Genomic DNA, 18,569 nt, shown 5'->3' on the forward strand with positions numbered 1-18,569 from the left:
AGGCAGAGTAATCTTTTAAAAACAGAAAGATGCTTCTGTCCCATCACTTTTAAGAAAAGCATCAAGACCTTGATGTGGAATCCAGGGCCCTCTCTACCACTTGCTGCCTCTTTCCCTCCGCTCTGGTTACTCTTGTCTTTCTCCAGTTCTTCCAATGGGGCGGACCTCAGAGCTCTTGCACACTGACTCCTCTTGTCTAACTCTTGACCTGGCTAACGTTTACTCAAACTCTGGGTTTCAGCTAAAACAGGACTTCTTCAAAGGGGGCCTTCCTGACACCCCCTTCCCCAATCTAAGGCACTATATTTAAATTGTTTCATTGTAGCTCATTGTATGCTTTCTTTACATCCCTTAACACAAATCATAATTGTAAACTATTATACAATTCATAGAACAAAGTCTATCTCCTTGTATCGTTCAGATTTTACCAGAGAAATAGCACTGCCCTGAGTAACATCAAAAGTCAAATTCAATCCATGGGTTAGACCTTACACAATTGTGGGTGCTGATGAAGTAGTCTATGAAAGGTTGCTTGCCTTGCCTCGGTGGTGGGTCTGAAGTCTTCACGGGTCTATAGGTTTGGCAGTCAGGATGAAATTCTAGGCATGACATGGAGAGAGCAAGGACAAACAACTCAATGAAGACAACTCAAATCCACGTTCATCTCATACTACCTTTGTTTTAGTCTGTTGCTAAACTCTGTTGCAACAGAAATGTATTTCCTACAGTTCTGGAGGCTGGAAAACCCAAGATCAAGATACTAGTGGTTTCACTGTCTGATGAGAGTTCACTTCTGGTTCACAGATGCCACCTTACCTCTGTAAGTTCCCATTGTGGAAGGGATGACGGTGCTCTCTTGGGTCTCTTTTATACTAATTAACACCCAAATCTTCATCCCCCAAAACCATCATGTTGGGGAATTTTGAGGAGACACATGCATTCAGCCTGTAACAACCTTCAATCCTGATAATGTGGGAAGCAGGCAGAAGAAGCTGGTACCCTCTGCTGTGGAGAAGACCATGTATCTGGCCCAGGACTCAGAGAAGCTGGAGAAGGAGATGAGGCAGGAGCGGCAGGAGCTGCAGGCTGGCTGCCCAATGACAAGATGAGCCAGCAGATCCATGACAATGTGTATGAGTGCAACAGTGCCTCACTTGACACCGGCTTTCAGAGCTGCTACTTCCCTCTCCTCCTCCCTTCCAAATTTCGACATGATGTTTCTTATGCCCAACACTAAACCAAAACCACACACAAATGGGAGATTCTGAGAAGCATGGTTTCAGTTGAACGAAGTTGACACAGTACAAAACTACCCCATCCCTTATTAGTCTGTAAGTACCGTGACACCAGGGAATATATTTTGTATGCAGCACTTAGAATAACTTTCAAAACACAGTAAGTCCTGAATAGGTTGTAATTCAAAGGATACATTCATTAATGAACAAATTTTATTCTTGTCTATGAACAAAATGAACTTGTTCATTTAAAAAAATCATCCTGTGAATTAAAATTAATTCAGGACTTAATTGTGGGTTGCAAATTGTAATTGTGAAATTAGCAAACTTTGACTAGGATACTATTTTAGCAGGGCATTTAATAAATTTAACCACTGATGGTAGCCTAATAATTAGTGCAAACAAATTTGTAACTACCTAAAATTGTTTTGGGAAGTAAATATAGTAAAGTAAAATTAATTTTAAAATGTCACTACAGGGGAGGTCTGGGTGGCTTAATCAGTTAAGCGTCTACCTTTGCCTCAGGTCATGATCATAGGGTCATGGGAGCAAGTCCTGCACTGGGCTCCTTGCTCAGCAGGAGCCTGTTTCTCCCTCTGCCTGACTCACTCACTCTCTCTCTCTGGGAAATAAATAAACAAAAATTATTTAAAATGTCACTACAGACAAAAGGTGGTTTTTCCTCACCTTAATTATGATATACATACTTTTAAGAAATCAGAAAAAAATGACAATTCCTTAAAGCTTCTCAAGATGTAATTGGTGACAAAGAATGAGAATACCTTTTGATGACTGTTTAATACTCTGTTTGAAACTAGCCTAAATGTCAACAATTGCGTTGAAAATTAGGAACCTTTGGTGGGAAAGGGGCCACTCCTATTCACAGATCTTCTGGTACCTTCCAAGGAGCTGAGATATAAAAGGCTAACTGTCCCTCTCAATTTGACTATTGAAACCCCCAAAGATCTGGAGATCCCCATCCAGAGCTGGCCTTTGGCACACTTACAGGTTTTGAAAAGTCAATGTTTGACAACTTTTAGATAATAATTGTTGCTTAATTGTGCTTTGGCTTATAGGATACATTGAAGCCAGTGAATATACAATTTGCCATTGATGAAAACTGAAGAAAGTGTTATTGGTGATGTGTTTATTTTAGTAATATTTAGTTTCTAATTTTAGAAAACTCCCCTAAATTTTTATGATGTGCTAGTGCAGTGATTGAGGAGAAAAAGGAATCATATGGGATTTATCCAGTTTTAAGGATTTCAAAGAAATCCTTCAGCATGTCATTTTAAGCAGGTGAAGACATTTTAGGAAAAGTAACCTACTAATGAAATGTGAGTTTTTGTATCCTCATTAGGCAAGTTCTAAACAGGGAAGGACCTGAAACACCATCAGGTTTCAAACTGTTATTCATTTAAGCATTCATTCATTGCACAAATAATTTCTAAGTGTCTATTATATACTAAGCACAGGTTAGACGCTAGGATTGCAACAATGAATTAAACATAAAATCCTTTGTCCTTCATTGGGGAGGGTATGTGCTATGATGAGTGCTGTGAATTGTGTAAGACTGATGAATCACAGACCTGTACCTCTGAAACAAATAATACATTATATGTTAAAAAAAAAAAATCCTTTGTCCTTGTGGAACTTAAAGTCTAATGGGTGATTCAGTTAATAAATAATTTCACATATAACTACACAACTGTAATACAGTGTACAATGAGAGGGCTAACAAAGGAACCTAAATTTAGTCTGGGGTTCAGCATAGGTCTCCTTGAAGAAATAATAACTTATTTACTTTCTCAGATACTTAATAAAGCAAAGTGGCAAAATTAAATGAAAATGTTTCAAAGGACAGATTTTAGCATTAGTTCTAATTCCATCCATCCATCCATAAAATAGATCCAATCTTTCTAAATAAATTATAAGCAAATTGAATGTAAAATTAGTTAAGAATAATAAAGTACTACATATTCCAAAAATAAAATGATCAGTAGCAGAAATCTATGTATTGTGAATGTTGTTCATCACACTAATATATTTTTTAAAGTGGTAATTTCAATGGCTTTAGAAAAAGCATTTTATAGAAAGAAAAATGCTTATTATTAAATTAGGAAAATAAAGAAATTTCTTAAACTAGTTAAAGACATTATTAAAGATCTCTCAGCAAATATATTTAATAATAAAACTTAAAGAAATATTTCTACTAAAGTCAGGAGACCACATCTACTTGACACTGTCCTAGATGTCCTAGTAAATGCAATAAGAAAAGAAATAAGTAGTACAAAGATTAGAGAATGTATCAGTTACACTAAATATGACTCAATTTGTTGTGGTTTGGAAATTAAAAGGTGGACCACATTGTTCATTTCTGAAAGGAAGAAAGGAATTAGTCACTATTTGCAAATAATATGTTAATCTTATCAAAATCCAAGGCAAGGAACGGAAAAACTAATTCAATGAATAAGATAATTCAGCAGAATTTTTCTAGCAAGATAAAAAAGGCAACATGAAAGAACTCAATAGTATTTCTTTATATCAATTTTTTGAAAGACCAGCAAAAATTATAAAATGTTAAGAAATTAATTTTTTAAAAAGTTAGACCTTTATAAAGAAATTATGAAACTTTTTAAAGGACATAATACGGAATTTGAATAAATAAAGATTATTTTCAAGGATGAAAGGACACACTTTCATTCTTTTTTAAAAGATGTATTTATTTGAGAGAGAGAGAGAGCATAAACACGAGGGGCAGAGGGAGCAGAGGAAAAGTCTGAAACAGCCTCTGCACTTGGTGTGGAGCCCGATGCAGGGCTTGATCCCACAACCCTAAAATCAGGACCTGAGCCAAAACTGAGAGTCAGTCACCCAACCAACTGCGCCACCCAGGCACCCTGAAAGGACACACTTTCATATGAATATTTCATCAATGAAGCTATAAATTTATTAAGTTCCAATAAAAATTATAGAATGATTTTTTTCAGCAAGTCTAACAACCTGAATACAGAACTCATAAAAGGAGTCAAAGCACATGAATAGCTAAGGCAATTTCTGAACAGGAAACACAGCAGTCATACATTTCTTAAATCAAACACAGCAACTAAAAGAGAAAAAAGTGGTAAATTTGACTACATTAAAATTAAAATGTTTACATAGTTAAAGACACTGCCAACAACATTAAAAGAAATGCAACTGACTAGGAAAATCTTTTTGGTAATAATAATAACTAACCAAGGATTAATAGTTGGTTACAGTGAACATCATATTCAATGGTGAAAAACTGAGAGATTGTCCTCTAAGATCAGGACTAAGATAAGGATGTCCACTCTCACTACTTTTATTCAACATAGTACTGGAAGTCCTAGCCACAGCAATTAGACAAGATAAAGGAATAAAAGGTATCCAAATTGATAAGGAAGAGGAAAAGTTTCACTATTTGCAGAAGATAAAACATTATATGTAGACAACCCTAAAGACTCCACCAAAAAACCACTAAAAGTGATAAATGAATTTAGTAAAGTCACAGGATAGAAAATTAACATACAGAACTGTGTTACATTTCTGCACATTGCTAATGATCTTTAAACCTGCAAATATCAATATAAATACATATCAAAAGTAATGCTGAAAAAGAAAAGCAAGCTGTTGGTACATATAATATGCTATTTATGTGTAAAAAAGAAAACAATCCTATGTGTGTTTTATGCTTATCTCTTATATATGCATAGCATTTAAAAGCATAGGCATATTATACATGTACAGAAATATATGTACACGTTTTATATAGTAATATGTAAAACTACGTATAAATCTATTTGAGAGTAGACTGGAAGGAAATAGCACCTCAAACAATCAGAAGAGAGGGGTGTAAGGAACAGGAGGGAATAACCATGGGGACAGGGTTTAAAGGAGACTGACCTATAGTGTATGATTTCTTAATTAACAAACAAAAGACTGAGAGTCAATGAGACAAAATATTAAAAATGTTTAATTCAGAATGACCAAATAAGAGATTTCCTATATTACTCTTTGTAATTTTTTCTCCTTCGACTCTCAAAAGCACAATTTTAAAAACATACTTATAAATTCCTTTTCACAGTGTAAATATGCAGTTCAAAACGGTCAAAGTGTCTTTGGAATTTTCTTTTCTAAAGGTCCCTGATTAGAATAATCAGGCACCTTTCTGGTTGGGAATGGAAAGGGAATTAGAAGAGAAAGTCCAAAGGCCAAGTTCATTATGGGCATTCCCTGAGTTCTTTCTAGAGAACCGAAGCCTATGGTGTGGGGGTAGAGTAGGAGAGAGGTAGAAGAAAGCTTATCCCCAGAGCTTTCTTCCTGCATCCCTGTGGACTCCTCCATCTGGTGGAGCATAGAATGATGCATTCATGAGCAGAAAGAGTAAATAAGAAAGGAGAGAAAATAAGAAGCTCCCTTGAGGCTTAGGTAAGATGTTGTTGACAAGAAATATCACACTCTTTCTGGTAAGAGGCCAAAAAGGTAAAAAGCCATAATAATGTAGAAGAGAGAAGTCCACACAATGTAGAAGACTGAAGTTCTCCCCGCCAGATGGTCTTCTTGGGCATACCCATACATGCTAAATTTAAACGCTGAGTAACAACAGTAGATGACTCCACTCAGCATCCATCTTCTATTATTATAGGGTTACAGGCCAGAGAGATTGGGCTACTACTTTTTTTGAGGCTTCAGCACACTAAAAATGATAAAATTAAAACTAAACTTATGTAATTGTATTATAAAAGTGTTCCTAATTAACAATATTGCTGTTGATACAAATTATAATGAAATATAAGTATGCTAGTCATCCCAACTATAAATTATGAAAACACATCAATTCATAGTGCACTATGAAAGTCTTTTCCAATGGTGGGACAAAAAATGTAAAGGTCTATGATGAATGTCTTTGTCTTTTAACCCTAATAGTGTCTCTGTGACTGTATGTAATACTTCAGTAAAAGACAATGCCAAAAATCTTCAACTAAGTCCCTTCATGAATAAGGAATCAGGCCTAAGAGGCCTTCTTTGGCATCCCTCCCCTCTCTCCTTGTTTTAAATTCTTCTCCTGGGAGACCACTTGAGAGAAATGACTGGGTCTTATTAGTTGAGAGAATGAAGAGAACTAGAGCAGGGCTTTGGCTAAACCAGTAGAAACCTGGCACATACTACAAGTCAACTGGATGGAAAGGTCAAGTTCAGAAAGGATGACATAAAGCAGAGAGGGGCAGGAAGGTCCCCTAAGCCCAGTCAGGTAAGATGCTCAGAGCAGAGACACGTGCCTGGTCTAACTGCCCTACACGGAGCCTGGTGGCTCATGGAATGATGGTGGGATGCATAATGGGGGGGGGGGTGCTCAACTTTAAACCACCTTCTCTCTGCAAATCATGGTCTAAGCAGCACATTTTAGTCTCCTATTTCATTTTTCTAAAGATTTTACTTGTAAGGGTTAACAATAGTCATGTTCACATTTACTTTGAGAAATTGTTGAAATGCCCTCAAACACAGTGGTGGCTTCTTCTGGGACCCCTACCCCATGAAAACACATACACTGCCATCAAACTAAGCTTCTGACTTAAAGTCTGGGGAAGGAAGCAGCAAAGATCATATAGTTACACTAACAGTAGAGGGCCCAAAAAGAGGGAAGAATTAAGGAATTGTGAGGTCTGGACAAATAGAAACAAAATCTCAAGCCCTGGTCTGTGAACTGTGAGGATCCAGATACAGGGCACCAGCAGTTGAGGGTACAGCTTGGTATTCACCAAAGTTTCCCAATATTCCTATAGCTTAAGTCCAGAGGTGGTCTGAATGTTAGGACCTCCTGAGTAGGTGAAGGAACCGTACAATTCCCATAATGTATACATCTCTTATGAATGCATCCAAAATGTACACATCTCTTATGAATGCATCCAAAGCAGAAAATATACCACCAGGTCTATTAAAGGTGCTCTATTTTTAAAATATTATTAAAAGCATAATAAAACTCTAAAATATCATAGCCTACAAGGACTGTGTCTGAGCAGACTGTGAAATAATCTGATCAAAGAGTCTTCATGGCTATTTGTCTTTTGACAGTACTTTCCTCACGTGGAAACCCAGAATGGTACTCTATTACTAAGAATGGAAGAGAAAGAAAGGCCCAGGGCATCCCATTCCCAAGAGATAATTGATATGAGTTATAACAAAAGAGAAAGTGAATGAAAGCACAAGATGTTTTTCAGTCTTGGCTTTCTATAAGGTCAATAGAATTGTTGCATGCTTGCTACTTTGTTATTAGAAAGTGGAGGACATTCTCCTATTAATTTCCCCAAGTGAGTAAGAGAAAGTTGCAACTGGATGCCTCCCTGTATTGGGAGGCCTATAACATCAAGGAAGAGAAAAGAAACCAATTATGTTGCCAACATTTCAATTTGATGAACCTTTTGTTGTCAGTTCTTTCTAACTTGGGGAGATGGGATAGAGAAGTAAAGTGGGAGAGAGAATAGAAGAGCCTTTAGGGGTCTGGAAGAGGGAACGTTCATCTGCAAAAGTAGAAACCAATGTGAATTTTTGTGAATCTGCTTATAATTTAACATAATCTTAAAAAGAGAATAAAGCAACTTTGATGAAAAACAACAACAACAACAAAAAGCAATCTATTTAAATTAATTTGGACCCTGGTAAGAAAAAGATCTCCTTTGACCTTTGGTTTAAAATTTCTTAAAAAAGCAAAACAGAAAGGGAGGGGTGCCTAGATGGCTTAGTCAGTTAAGTATGTGCTTTCTACTCGGGTCAGGATCCTGAGGTCCTGGGATGGAGCCCCCCATTGTGCTCCCTGCTCAGTGGGGAGTCTACTTCTCCCTCTGTCTCTCTCTTTTGCCTGTGCTCTCTCTCCCTCCCTCACTACATAAATAAAATCTTTTTAAAAGGGGCAGAGGTACCCCAAAAGGAAGACTACTTGCAGGGAAAGTTTCTGTGAAGAGTTAGTTGCTAGTCAGATTTTAACAGAAAAATCCCCTGAAATTTCTCAAGTTTCTTCCTCTGTGTCATTCTGGGTTGCTGTCATGAAACACAACCAAACCTAAGTTATAGCTGTCTTGGTACCTATACAATAACCACTGAAATGGGAAAAAAAATTCATTTAGAAAAAGTACTTTAAAAATCCCTCTTATTCCTCAAAAAGTCAAAAATAGAATTACCTTATGAGTCATCAATTGCACTACGAGGTATAAACCCAAGGGATACAAAATCACTGATTCAAAGAGACACATGCACCCTGATGTTTATAGTAGCATTATCAACAACAGCCTCATTATGGAAAGAGGCCAAATGTCCATTGACTGATGAGAGGATAAAGGAGCTGTGGTATATATACAGAATGGAATATTACTCAGCCATAAAAAAGAATGAAATTTTGCCATTGGCAATGACATGGATGGAGCTAGAGTGTATTATGCTAAGAAAAATACCATATGATTTCAATTATATGGGGAACTTAAGAAAGCAAACAGATGAATGTGGAGGGGGGGGCAGATGCACACAATAAAACAGACTCTTAATTATAGACAACAAACTGATGGTTACCAGAAGGGAGGTGGACGGGGGATGGGCTAAATGAGTGATGGGTATTACAGATGGCACTTGTAATGAGCACTGGATGTTACATGTAAGTGACGAATGCACTAAATTCTACTCCTGAAACTAATATTGTGCCATATGTCAACTAACTAGAATTTAAATAAAAACTTGATACAAACAAAATTCCCTCTTATAATTCTCAATTAGTGAGTTGAAAATTCAATTTAAAGGATTGATAAAAATGAAATCACCCCCAGTCACCCAGCATCAGAAAGAACTGGCTAACCACAGTTTTATAAGCTATAATTGTCAAAGAGTTGGCATTTTCAATAATTCAGTCCTAAAAAAACAGCCCCATGTTCACAACAAAAGACCCAAAGGCACTTGAACATGGCTCCCCCAGACAGGATAGCAGGTGGCTGCACACCCAGCCCTACGCAGGGAAGTCCAGTAGAGGGAGTTTCCGTGGCTTCTCCCCGACTCATACTGGCAAAGGGGTCAGTGTGCAAGGCTCAAACATGAAAGCAGACTGAGGGGATGGCTTTGAGGAAAGTGTTTAAACTGGCTGAAAGGGACTTTTCACATTAATCAGTGTGAGAAGATTTGGGACCATTTCCATCCCTTAGTTTATGCATTTCTATTTTTTTAAAGCCTCATAAACAAAAAGTTAGAGCCATGATGGTAAAAGATTCAGTTTTTTCCCCTAAGATGATGGGGGTTAATAGAAAAAAAAAATGCTTCAAAGAGCCTTTTTTTAAAAAATTCATGAGATCACTTGATCTTTTATCAGGTCACACATTTGTTTCTTTGAGGTCATGAGACGATGTGTTGTTGTTATTATTGTTGTTGTTATTTTAAGAAGGTCTCATGCCCAGTATGCAGCCCAGTGCAAGGCTCATACTCATGACCCTGAGATCAAGACCTGAGCTGAGATCTACAGTTGGACACTTAACTGACTGAGTCACTCAGGTGCCCTGAGACTCTGCGCTATTTTGAAAACACTAACTAAAATCCCTCTGGAAGCTCTTTTCCTCCATTCTCCCTCCAAAGTGACGATGGACAGAAAGAAAGTGGCTGAGATAAAATAGAAACATATTGCTGAAATTCAAATTCAAAGAAGATTCCATCTAGAAAGAGACTGCAGAAATCAATGAGACCAGTGGTTCTCAAATTTGGTTGCACAATAGAATCACCTATTTAATGTTATTCCAGACTTATTTCAACTCAGCTTTCTTAAAATACATCTTTGATTATTTCTTCTATGTCAAATCTTCTCATCTTTCTGTCTCTCCCATCTTACCACCACTGCCAAATTTAGTCATGGGAATACCTAGACTTCTAAGGACTGATTTTCATTCTCTATCCTATTTGGGACCAACAGCACTCTCAACTCCTTCTCTTTTCATATGAACATCTACAGAGTTTTTCAAGACTCTCCTCCACTTCATGGATGCTAGTGCTACAATATTTATTGCTTCTAATGCAGAATGTAATCAGTAGCAATCTACATTTGTTTTTGTTGTATTTTTAAGGTTAATATATTCATTATAAAATAATTTAAAATATTAAAACTTCATAAATATAAACACTAGATAATACACAGAAAAGGACACAGATGAGAAAACGTTCAATTGAAATGCAAAATTACCTAAATATTGTTTTCATGTGTATCAAAGTAGTGAAGACTCTTAATTGTGTGATGCTTAATGAAATGCAATAGGCATTTTTGGGAGTTTTGTGTAGGACTGTAGATTATTATCACACTTCAAAATACAATTTGACAATTTATGTCTGAAGGCTTTAGATTAATTTCCAAAACCTAGCATTCATTGCTAAAGGAAAAGAGTCAGCCATCTCAATTTGCATCTCTGTCTTTCCTTTATAAATTTCTGTTCCTTTGTCATAATAGCCATGACTCTGGGCATCCCATTAGAATTCCAATAAATGTTTAATGACTTTTTCTGGTCTCTATATTATATCACTTTGTGAGGTATGCATATCTTCTGAGTCTTCATCAAGGAAGAGTCCTGATTTTCACAGGCTGCAAACTGAGGACCGTAATAGCACCCACTTCACAACATTATGTAAATTAAGTGAATTTTTATGGGGAAGGCTGAGGTTGACTAGTTGGCTGGAAATTTTCTATCAGTTCACTCTGTAATTGGAGCCTAAGCTCTTGATTGTCTGGGAAGCAATAGTCTGCAGCAATAGTCTGTTTCCCAAATTTCCTCCCATAGCAGGGAAAAGTCATCATGGACAAATTACATACTGAGCATGCTCTGCTGCTGCCTGGGAGCATGATGGTGACCTTCTGTAAAAGAGGAAATGGAGGAAGACCGAGACATAAAGGCTACAGTTTTTAAGGGGAGACATTTCCCTGTTTTTGCTAGGGGGTGCCAGCACCAAACGGCAATTGAGACTGGAAAAGTTACCCTGTTACTTGGCAGCTGATGTTGCGTGCATCTCCCAGCAAGAAAGTACCACTGAACTGTGAATTTAGCTGTCTTCCACAGACTGTCTCAGTTTTTAGGCCTTAGTTGCCATACTTGATGGGCTCTTCCTAGCATTCTTGGTCAAGGCAGATTTGTCCAACACAAAGGGCAAAGAAAGACACATTGTTGGATGCTTGGGTGGGTTGGGTGGCTCAGGTAGTTAAACATCTGCCTTTGGCTCAGGTCATGATCCCAGGGTCTTCTGCATGGAGCCTGCTTCTCCCTCTCCCTCTGCTTCTTGCTCCCCTTCACCATTCATGCTCTCTTTCTCTCTCTCTGTCAAATAAATAAACAAAATCTTTGGGGGAAAAAAGACACATTGTTTCTTTCCATCTATGCCATGTAAGCCCTATTTAACTTGGTTCAGTTAGCACAAAGTTGGGATTTTTCAAAAGAAACTTGAATTGGCAACCAGAAGCGGGAAATAAAAACAACTAACAAAATGAAAGCATACAGAATGGGCTGGTTATAGAGTTTCTTCTAAGATTTTCTCTCCCTCTCTCGCTCCCTTTCTCCCTTCCTTAGTTTTTTGTTTGTTTGTTTGTTTTTGGGTTTTTTTTTTTTCCTTTTTTCTTTTCTTCTTGATACTACCAAGCTGGTCCTTGGGAAGTCAAGGTTAAATAAGAGGCTTGACTTTCTTTCCCTAATTTAGCGGTAGTTGAGCCAAGCAATAGCTTTGCTGCAGCTTATAGACACTGAATCCTAAAACCATTTAAACTTCAATCCTAAGTATTCCATGTCTCATTTCTGCTCATTTTAGTCTGAGTCCGTCTTTGAGATTCTCCATATCCCTTCCACCTTAACTTTCCTGCAATATTTGCGGTAGCTCAGGAATGTGCTTGCATTACTCCTAACTGCCACCGGGTGGTGTCTAATGCTGGATCCCATGGTTTACATATTTATTTTAAATAAGTCTGTGATGAAGTCAATTTTGCTTTCTCCATTAAAATATGCCCTTAAAATAGAATGTAAAATGTTTAACCATTCATCGATGACCAGATCTTACATAATGACAACAAACATTTGTATCGCGCTCTGTCATTGACAAAGTATGTTCACATCCTTTGCTTTCATGTTTCTGATAGTTCTTTAAGGCACTAGGGCAGGTATTTTTATCTGCCACACTTTACAGATGACGGAAAGGGTGGGTTATATAGGCCAAGATCACACAGTTACTGAGTAGAACAGGGATATAAGACTGATTGAATCCAGGCAACTTGTTCAACATTGCGCTGTAACGACACGGATAAAGAAGAAACACCAGGAACAGGTTTTAAAGCCCCAGTATTATATACCTTCACAAAATTAACATCCTCCTTATTGGTTTTAACTGTTGAGGTTATGTTCTGGGTGTGGCATCTACATTTTCTATGCGTTCTAGCCTTGAGACCCACAGAGCGCTCACCTGTCTACCTCACAGCTTTAGACAAAATGTTAATTGCCGTGTAATCTTCAGTTTCTCTGAGTTTAATATTCTTCTTTTTTGTCATATTTTGTACAATGAGAGGCTGCCTCTCTTCTTTATTTCCTTGAACAATAAGGATCCCTAAATATGACACATATCTTAAATGATATGTTAACACATGATTGTTTCTTCCTCAGTCAGGAAAAAAAAACTCCCTAGTAACCAAGTTGCTAAGTTCTCTTAGGAAGCTTGGCTACTGTCAGTGAATGCTCAGATCTATCTTTTCTTCTTAAAGGATCCAAACCAATATTTTCCTTTTGGGGAATTTTATGATGATTTTTAAAAAAATTTTTAAAGTAGTTAAGATGTGATTTCCTTATGACCATCCACTAATAGATTAACTTGTGGCCAGCAAGTAAGATTTCAAGTATATTTTTTAAAAATAGTAGTCATAGCAATTTTTGTTTATTGATCACTCACTAGCTTACAGACATTCTGCCTCCCAGTTAAAATTTTTTGCAGTTTATTTCATCTTCACAAGACCTTTACATGGTAGATACTTTTATTTATTTTTTTTTTTTTACGGTGAAAGAATTTATGTTTAAAATTAGCCAACTGGACTGAGTTTAGGCGATCCCAAGTTTGCTGGCATCCTCCAAAGCATCATAGTCAGAGGCTAGTGAAGCATATACCTTCTTCCCTCCATCAGACCTATTTAGGGTGTTGACCTTGCATAGACCATCTTCATAACCCATTTGATCTGGTGTTTGCTGGCCCTCACAAGTGTAATGAACATGGGTGTGCTGTTGTCTTCTATCTTCTTCATAACTGACTTGCTGGAGAGGGGAGCTTGATGGCAGAGCTGCAGTTTCTTGGACCGCCAGAAGATAGGTGACATGTAGATCTTCCGTGTGTGTGTGTGTGTGTGTGTGTGTGTGTGTGTGTGGCTGTGGACATCTTTCATTTTCAGCACCACTTTCTTGGCCTTTAGAGCCTTTGCTTAGGCTTCGGCTGTGAGAGGCATGGGGCTTCCGTCTTTGCTTTAGGCACCATCTCCTTGAAAATTCATAGATGACTTTACTATTTGCATTTTCTGGGTAAGGAAACTGAGGCTTAGAGGAGTTCAAAGCCTAAATTCAGAGTAAGTGATAGAGCCGGGATTTAAACCTGGATCTACCAGAACACGAATCTTAGGCTTCCTGACTTCACGTGTGCTTATCTTCAGGTTTCTCCGGCTTGAACATAAGTCAACCCAATTCTTTATTCTTCTAACTAATTAAAAATAAGCATCCCTATCACACTCCCTTTGTGTTTTCAACCATCACCACTCCACCTTTGCATGTTGCTTACAGTAGGGAAAACCCGTGCAAGGCAACTCAGGGGCAGTGGAGTCTAATAGGTTCATGCTGATGATTTTGCTCGATAATTCTAGGTTTTTAGAGGATTTTGATGTCAGAAATTCATTTTCCATATTCCCAAAATCTTAGAATGTAGGTGAGCAAAGATACCTCATGAATAAATGAAACCTCTATTTAATAGCCATCATTCCCCATTTCCTCCTGTCTAACTTAAGAAGGGAAGGAGGTTATCAGGACACAGTATAGCTTACAGAGTCTGAAAAGCTGAACAATCAGGCCTCAGGAAAGGCAGGACATAAAGGATCCCTGGGAATCTGAGCAGGAAGAGCGGATGGACTTTTACTTCACAGTGATGCAAACTGATGGTTCAGCATTCAACCTTCCTGTGTGTCTCCACTTAAGTATCAAATTCCAGAGACGGAAACAAAATGGTCCAGATTGGCCTCCTTCTAATTGCATATATACATGTATCTTCCTCTACGTGTGAGCACTAGGAGACTTTTGTTCAGGGGTGTTAGTCAGGAAAGACCAACCAACTAATAAACAGTAACAAAAACTCAGAAGTCCAAAACCTTGTTGGTCTGGGGGAAGCAGTTTCAGTGAAGAAGCCATATTGCATCAGGGAGTGAATGGGAAGCGACAAAACACGGACAATACAGGGAATGTGACTCTTTCAACAGGTCTGTGCAAAGGCAGCAAGATGTAAACTGACCATGTGTGGGATTAGGGGTAGGAAAGGCTTTTGTGAGTTTGCCTTTAAGATATGGTATCCTTGAATATCTTTGTGGGCTGACATGGGAGACAAAAATCAAGGTCATTAATGGAGCAAGTTACGGAAGAAGGTATGGAAGACTGCTGGTATTAGAAGCACGGGAGGAGAGCTTAGTTCTTAAAAGTAGGAGCTTAGCTTTGAAACAGTTTTCTAAATAGAAGTTTGCAGGGTGAGAGGAAAGGAAAGGTGTTCTAACGCATGGCCTCTGTTTCTCAGTGAAATAGAAGAGAAAGCGATCTGCAGACTGCAGGTCTACAGAGGAACGACTGAACATGGGTGGTGAATGTCCGTGACACTTGCTACAGGGTATGGTTCACTAAGACAGCAGAGCAAGGGAGAACCTTAGTCAAGCTTGAAGCCATGATTGCTGACTTTCCCACCTTCCTCCTGTTGCCTGGTTGTTTTCTGGTTTTTGGTTTTGGTTTTGGATTTTTTGACATTTTAATGCTTATTGGTCACTCTCCCAAAAGGTGAACAAAGAAAGAAAATACAAATGGGAAACAGAAAATGGGAAAATAGAAAATAGAAATGGGAAGCCAAATGTTGCAGATTAAGGTCCAGATGGCCAGACCTTAAAATTTCTGCCTAAGTTTTGGTGGGGGTGGAGGATAGGATGGCAATAGCAATAGCTTGTGAGGTTACCAATGGACCCCCACCATTCATGCGTCTCCATTATAATTCCCAGTTCATGGTTGCTGGTTACCACTCTCGGCGACACAGATCCCCAGCCCAGAGGATGGGACAAGAGCGTGGCCCATCCCCTCAGGTGTAACTTTATCCCACAGGAGCATTCCAGGTTGGCAGTACTTGAGTCCTTGGTATGGCCAAGGAAGGAGCAAGGAAGGCAGCTTGCATGGTCTCAAGGCAGAACTGTCATAACAGCCAATACTTATCTTCTACAGCTGCAAAGGATGCCATTGGCAAGATAAAAGATATATTGGGTTAAGGCCAGGTGATCCTGCATGAGATGCCAGACAAGATCTGCCCCCTCCGAGTCCTTGAAAACTGAGTGTCCATCCTTGGCTTCAGAATGACTGGAATCAAAACATCCCAGACTTCTAGGCAGCGCAACCAAAAAAGCAGAATTTCAAACTGCACTGAGATGGAAGAAGCCATTAGATGATGTAGGAATTAGAACCCCTATCCCACCATTTCCTGTGTGCCATTGGGCAAATTACTTATTCTCTCAGAGTCCATTTTTTTCATAAATAAAAGAGCAATTTTACCATTAAATTAAATATGTGGCTGAAAGCATTATATTGTGAGGTTGGCACATGTTATGTGCACAGCAAGTGCTTCAAAAACTGGATTATGACACCTAGCTTGATTAGAAGTTACAGGCAGGGGTCCCTCTTAGAATCAACTAGAAGATTCCTGCTAAATTCCTCTGTAGATATAATGTAATTAAAATTCAAAGTATAAAGGAGTTAACCTCTCTATCAGAAAAATTCAGCAGCAGCAACAGCAAAAATCACAAACTACAAACAAATAAACAAAAAACCAACAGGCTCTTAGCAATTCACAAAAGCAAGTCCATTCTCCTAAAGACTGAGAATTAGATTCGAATTGACAAGGACATGGTTTTTTGACAAAGCAATGAAAGTACATACAAAAAATATGCAAATGCTCCCATCAAACACCACAGTGACTACTTCGAACTACTGTTAACAAACCTTCCTACCTCAGTGCTATTCCTGTCCTTTCTATTCTTCTTTCATTAGTGACTCATCATGAAACTTAGCTCCAGTGAACTTGGATTCCTCGCCCTGTCTTCCTAGCTCTGCCTTGTTGCTCGTGTCATTCCATTCATTTAGAATTCCTCCTCCCATCCCTAGGTACAACCCTACCAACTTTCCCATTCAAACATGGATCAGATCTCACCTACTGTATAAAGCCTTCCTTGTCCATACCTCTTCAGAGTGACCATTCTCTTCTCCAAAATCCCAGGGTACTTCTCTTCTATAGAACTAATTTGTCCAGCTTGTAGGCATTTGTCATTCCTGTGGGCTGCTCAGCCTCTGAACCCTTTTCCTATGTTTGGAGGAAGTGGAGCCTGCCTCCTACTCTAGAAGTTGAAGATGCTTATACTCTTTCCAAGCCTCCTTTCCAGTTAAGATAAGGACCCATATTGGAGGCCCAGCCAATCAGATGCACTCATGGTACTCTGAAGAAGCAACGGGTGGTGGGAAGAAGCAGTGGAAGGTGACGCCCGTGGACACACACCTATGTTCCATTTCCCGAGTCAGCGATGGCAGCAATTCTAGCAGTGGTGGCCGCTCCCCGCATTGTCTGTGCCCTGCAATGGCAGTGGCAGGGTCTTTGCACAATTAGCTCCAAGGTATGATCTGGGCTCTTATGGCTAATCATCTCTAAGCCTGAATCTCCAGTCTTGTAGGATGTCTGGGTCTAGAACAGATTTCAGCATAGTATAAAACAGGAAACAGCTTAAAATGAATGCAAGTCCTCGCCAAGAATTGTTCACTGCTTGTCTTTCTCCTTAGAATCTTGCCACCAGCAATATTCATAGGACTTCTTCCCCCATAGGTCTCTGTAGTCCACGGGGGGACTTGTGACGTTTCTGGGTTGCTGTGTTTGTTGTTGATGATGGTGGTTGCTTTTTAAGATTTATTTATTTATTCATTTGAGAGCGAGCGAGCAGGGGGACGGGCAGAGAGAGAGGAAGAGTCCTCGATCAGACTCCCCATTGAGCATAGAGCTCGATCTCAGGACCCTGACATCATGACGTGAGCTGAAATCCAAAGTCAGCGGCTTAACTGACTAAGCCACCCAGTTGCCCTGGATGTTGTAGTGCTTAAGGAAAATGCTGACATTTGGGAGGAAAGCAGAGATGCTGAAACAGTCTCCTACCATGAAGAACTGTCTGGCATCTCATGCCACTTGCAAATGTCCCCTGGGCATTCATGTAGGTAAAAATAAATCCAGTTCATAATTATCTGAACCTAGAATCTGACTCTGTTTTTTATATGAAAACAAAAATCTGAGACTTTTTGAAAGAAGATTGCATTTGCTTTGGAATTACCCCACGAGTCCTTCACTATTCAGGGTTATTACCTCGAAGGTGGCAACTTTGCTTGATGCAACATGCAAAGGTTCAGATTGTGATCGTCACTGCTGGATCTGCTGGCTTCTGCGATTAGTGCAAGCATCTGACTCCATTATGGATGCTCTCGTATCCTCCTGGCTGAACATTTGCATATTGAATACATGTTTTTATGTATTTCATAAATTAGCTCTCTTTTATTTCTCCTGTATTCTTTAGGTAGGGAAGTACATTGGGTTTTTATAAAAGGGTTTTTGAATTTCATGATTGTCAAGGTGACACTCTAAACAATGTGTTATAAAAATGAGGTGTTTGATCTAATAAGGTTGCAAACCATGGCCCCAAAGCCCTCTCTTATTTTCCCACAAACTTCTAGCCTACCCCCTCCTACCAGGATGTTACTAAAAGTCCACTGGTATAGAATTTAGAGTGTTGTGTTTTTTTTAGATAGCGTATTTTTTTTCTTGTTATATACATGAATAGCTTTAGAAAACAGCTCTATTCTTGCTAAGCTACAACCATAACATCTTGGTTGATATTGATTAAAGGTCTAATAGTCCATTTTAAATGCTGATAAAAGGGGGTGGAATAGGCTTTAAAACTAGCAGACTCCTGGGAACTCAAATCTGCAGAAACTTTATTGGGTGTAAAGGGCATATGGAGACCCAACC

General features: G+C 38.7%; 1 long non-coding RNA gene across 2 annotated transcripts in view; it reads right to left on the reverse strand.

Moving 5' to 3' along the window:
• Nucleotides 1–18,569, reverse strand: part of LOC132013808 (uncharacterized) — a 62,887-nt gene that overhangs the window by 21,561 nt on the left and 22,757 nt on the right. For both annotated transcript variants that reach the window (XR_009403109.1, XR_009403110.1), the window contains exon 3: nt 493–599. This is a non-coding gene — a long non-coding RNA (uncharacterized LOC132013808). The remainder of the gene's footprint in view (nt 1–492; nt 600–18,569) is intronic.

The sequence above is a fragment of the Mustela nigripes genome, chromosome 3, assembly GCF_022355385.1.
Source record: "Mustela nigripes isolate SB6536 chromosome 3, MUSNIG.SB6536, whole genome shotgun sequence".
Classification (NCBI taxonomy): domain Eukaryota; kingdom Metazoa; phylum Chordata; class Mammalia; order Carnivora; family Mustelidae; genus Mustela; species Mustela nigripes.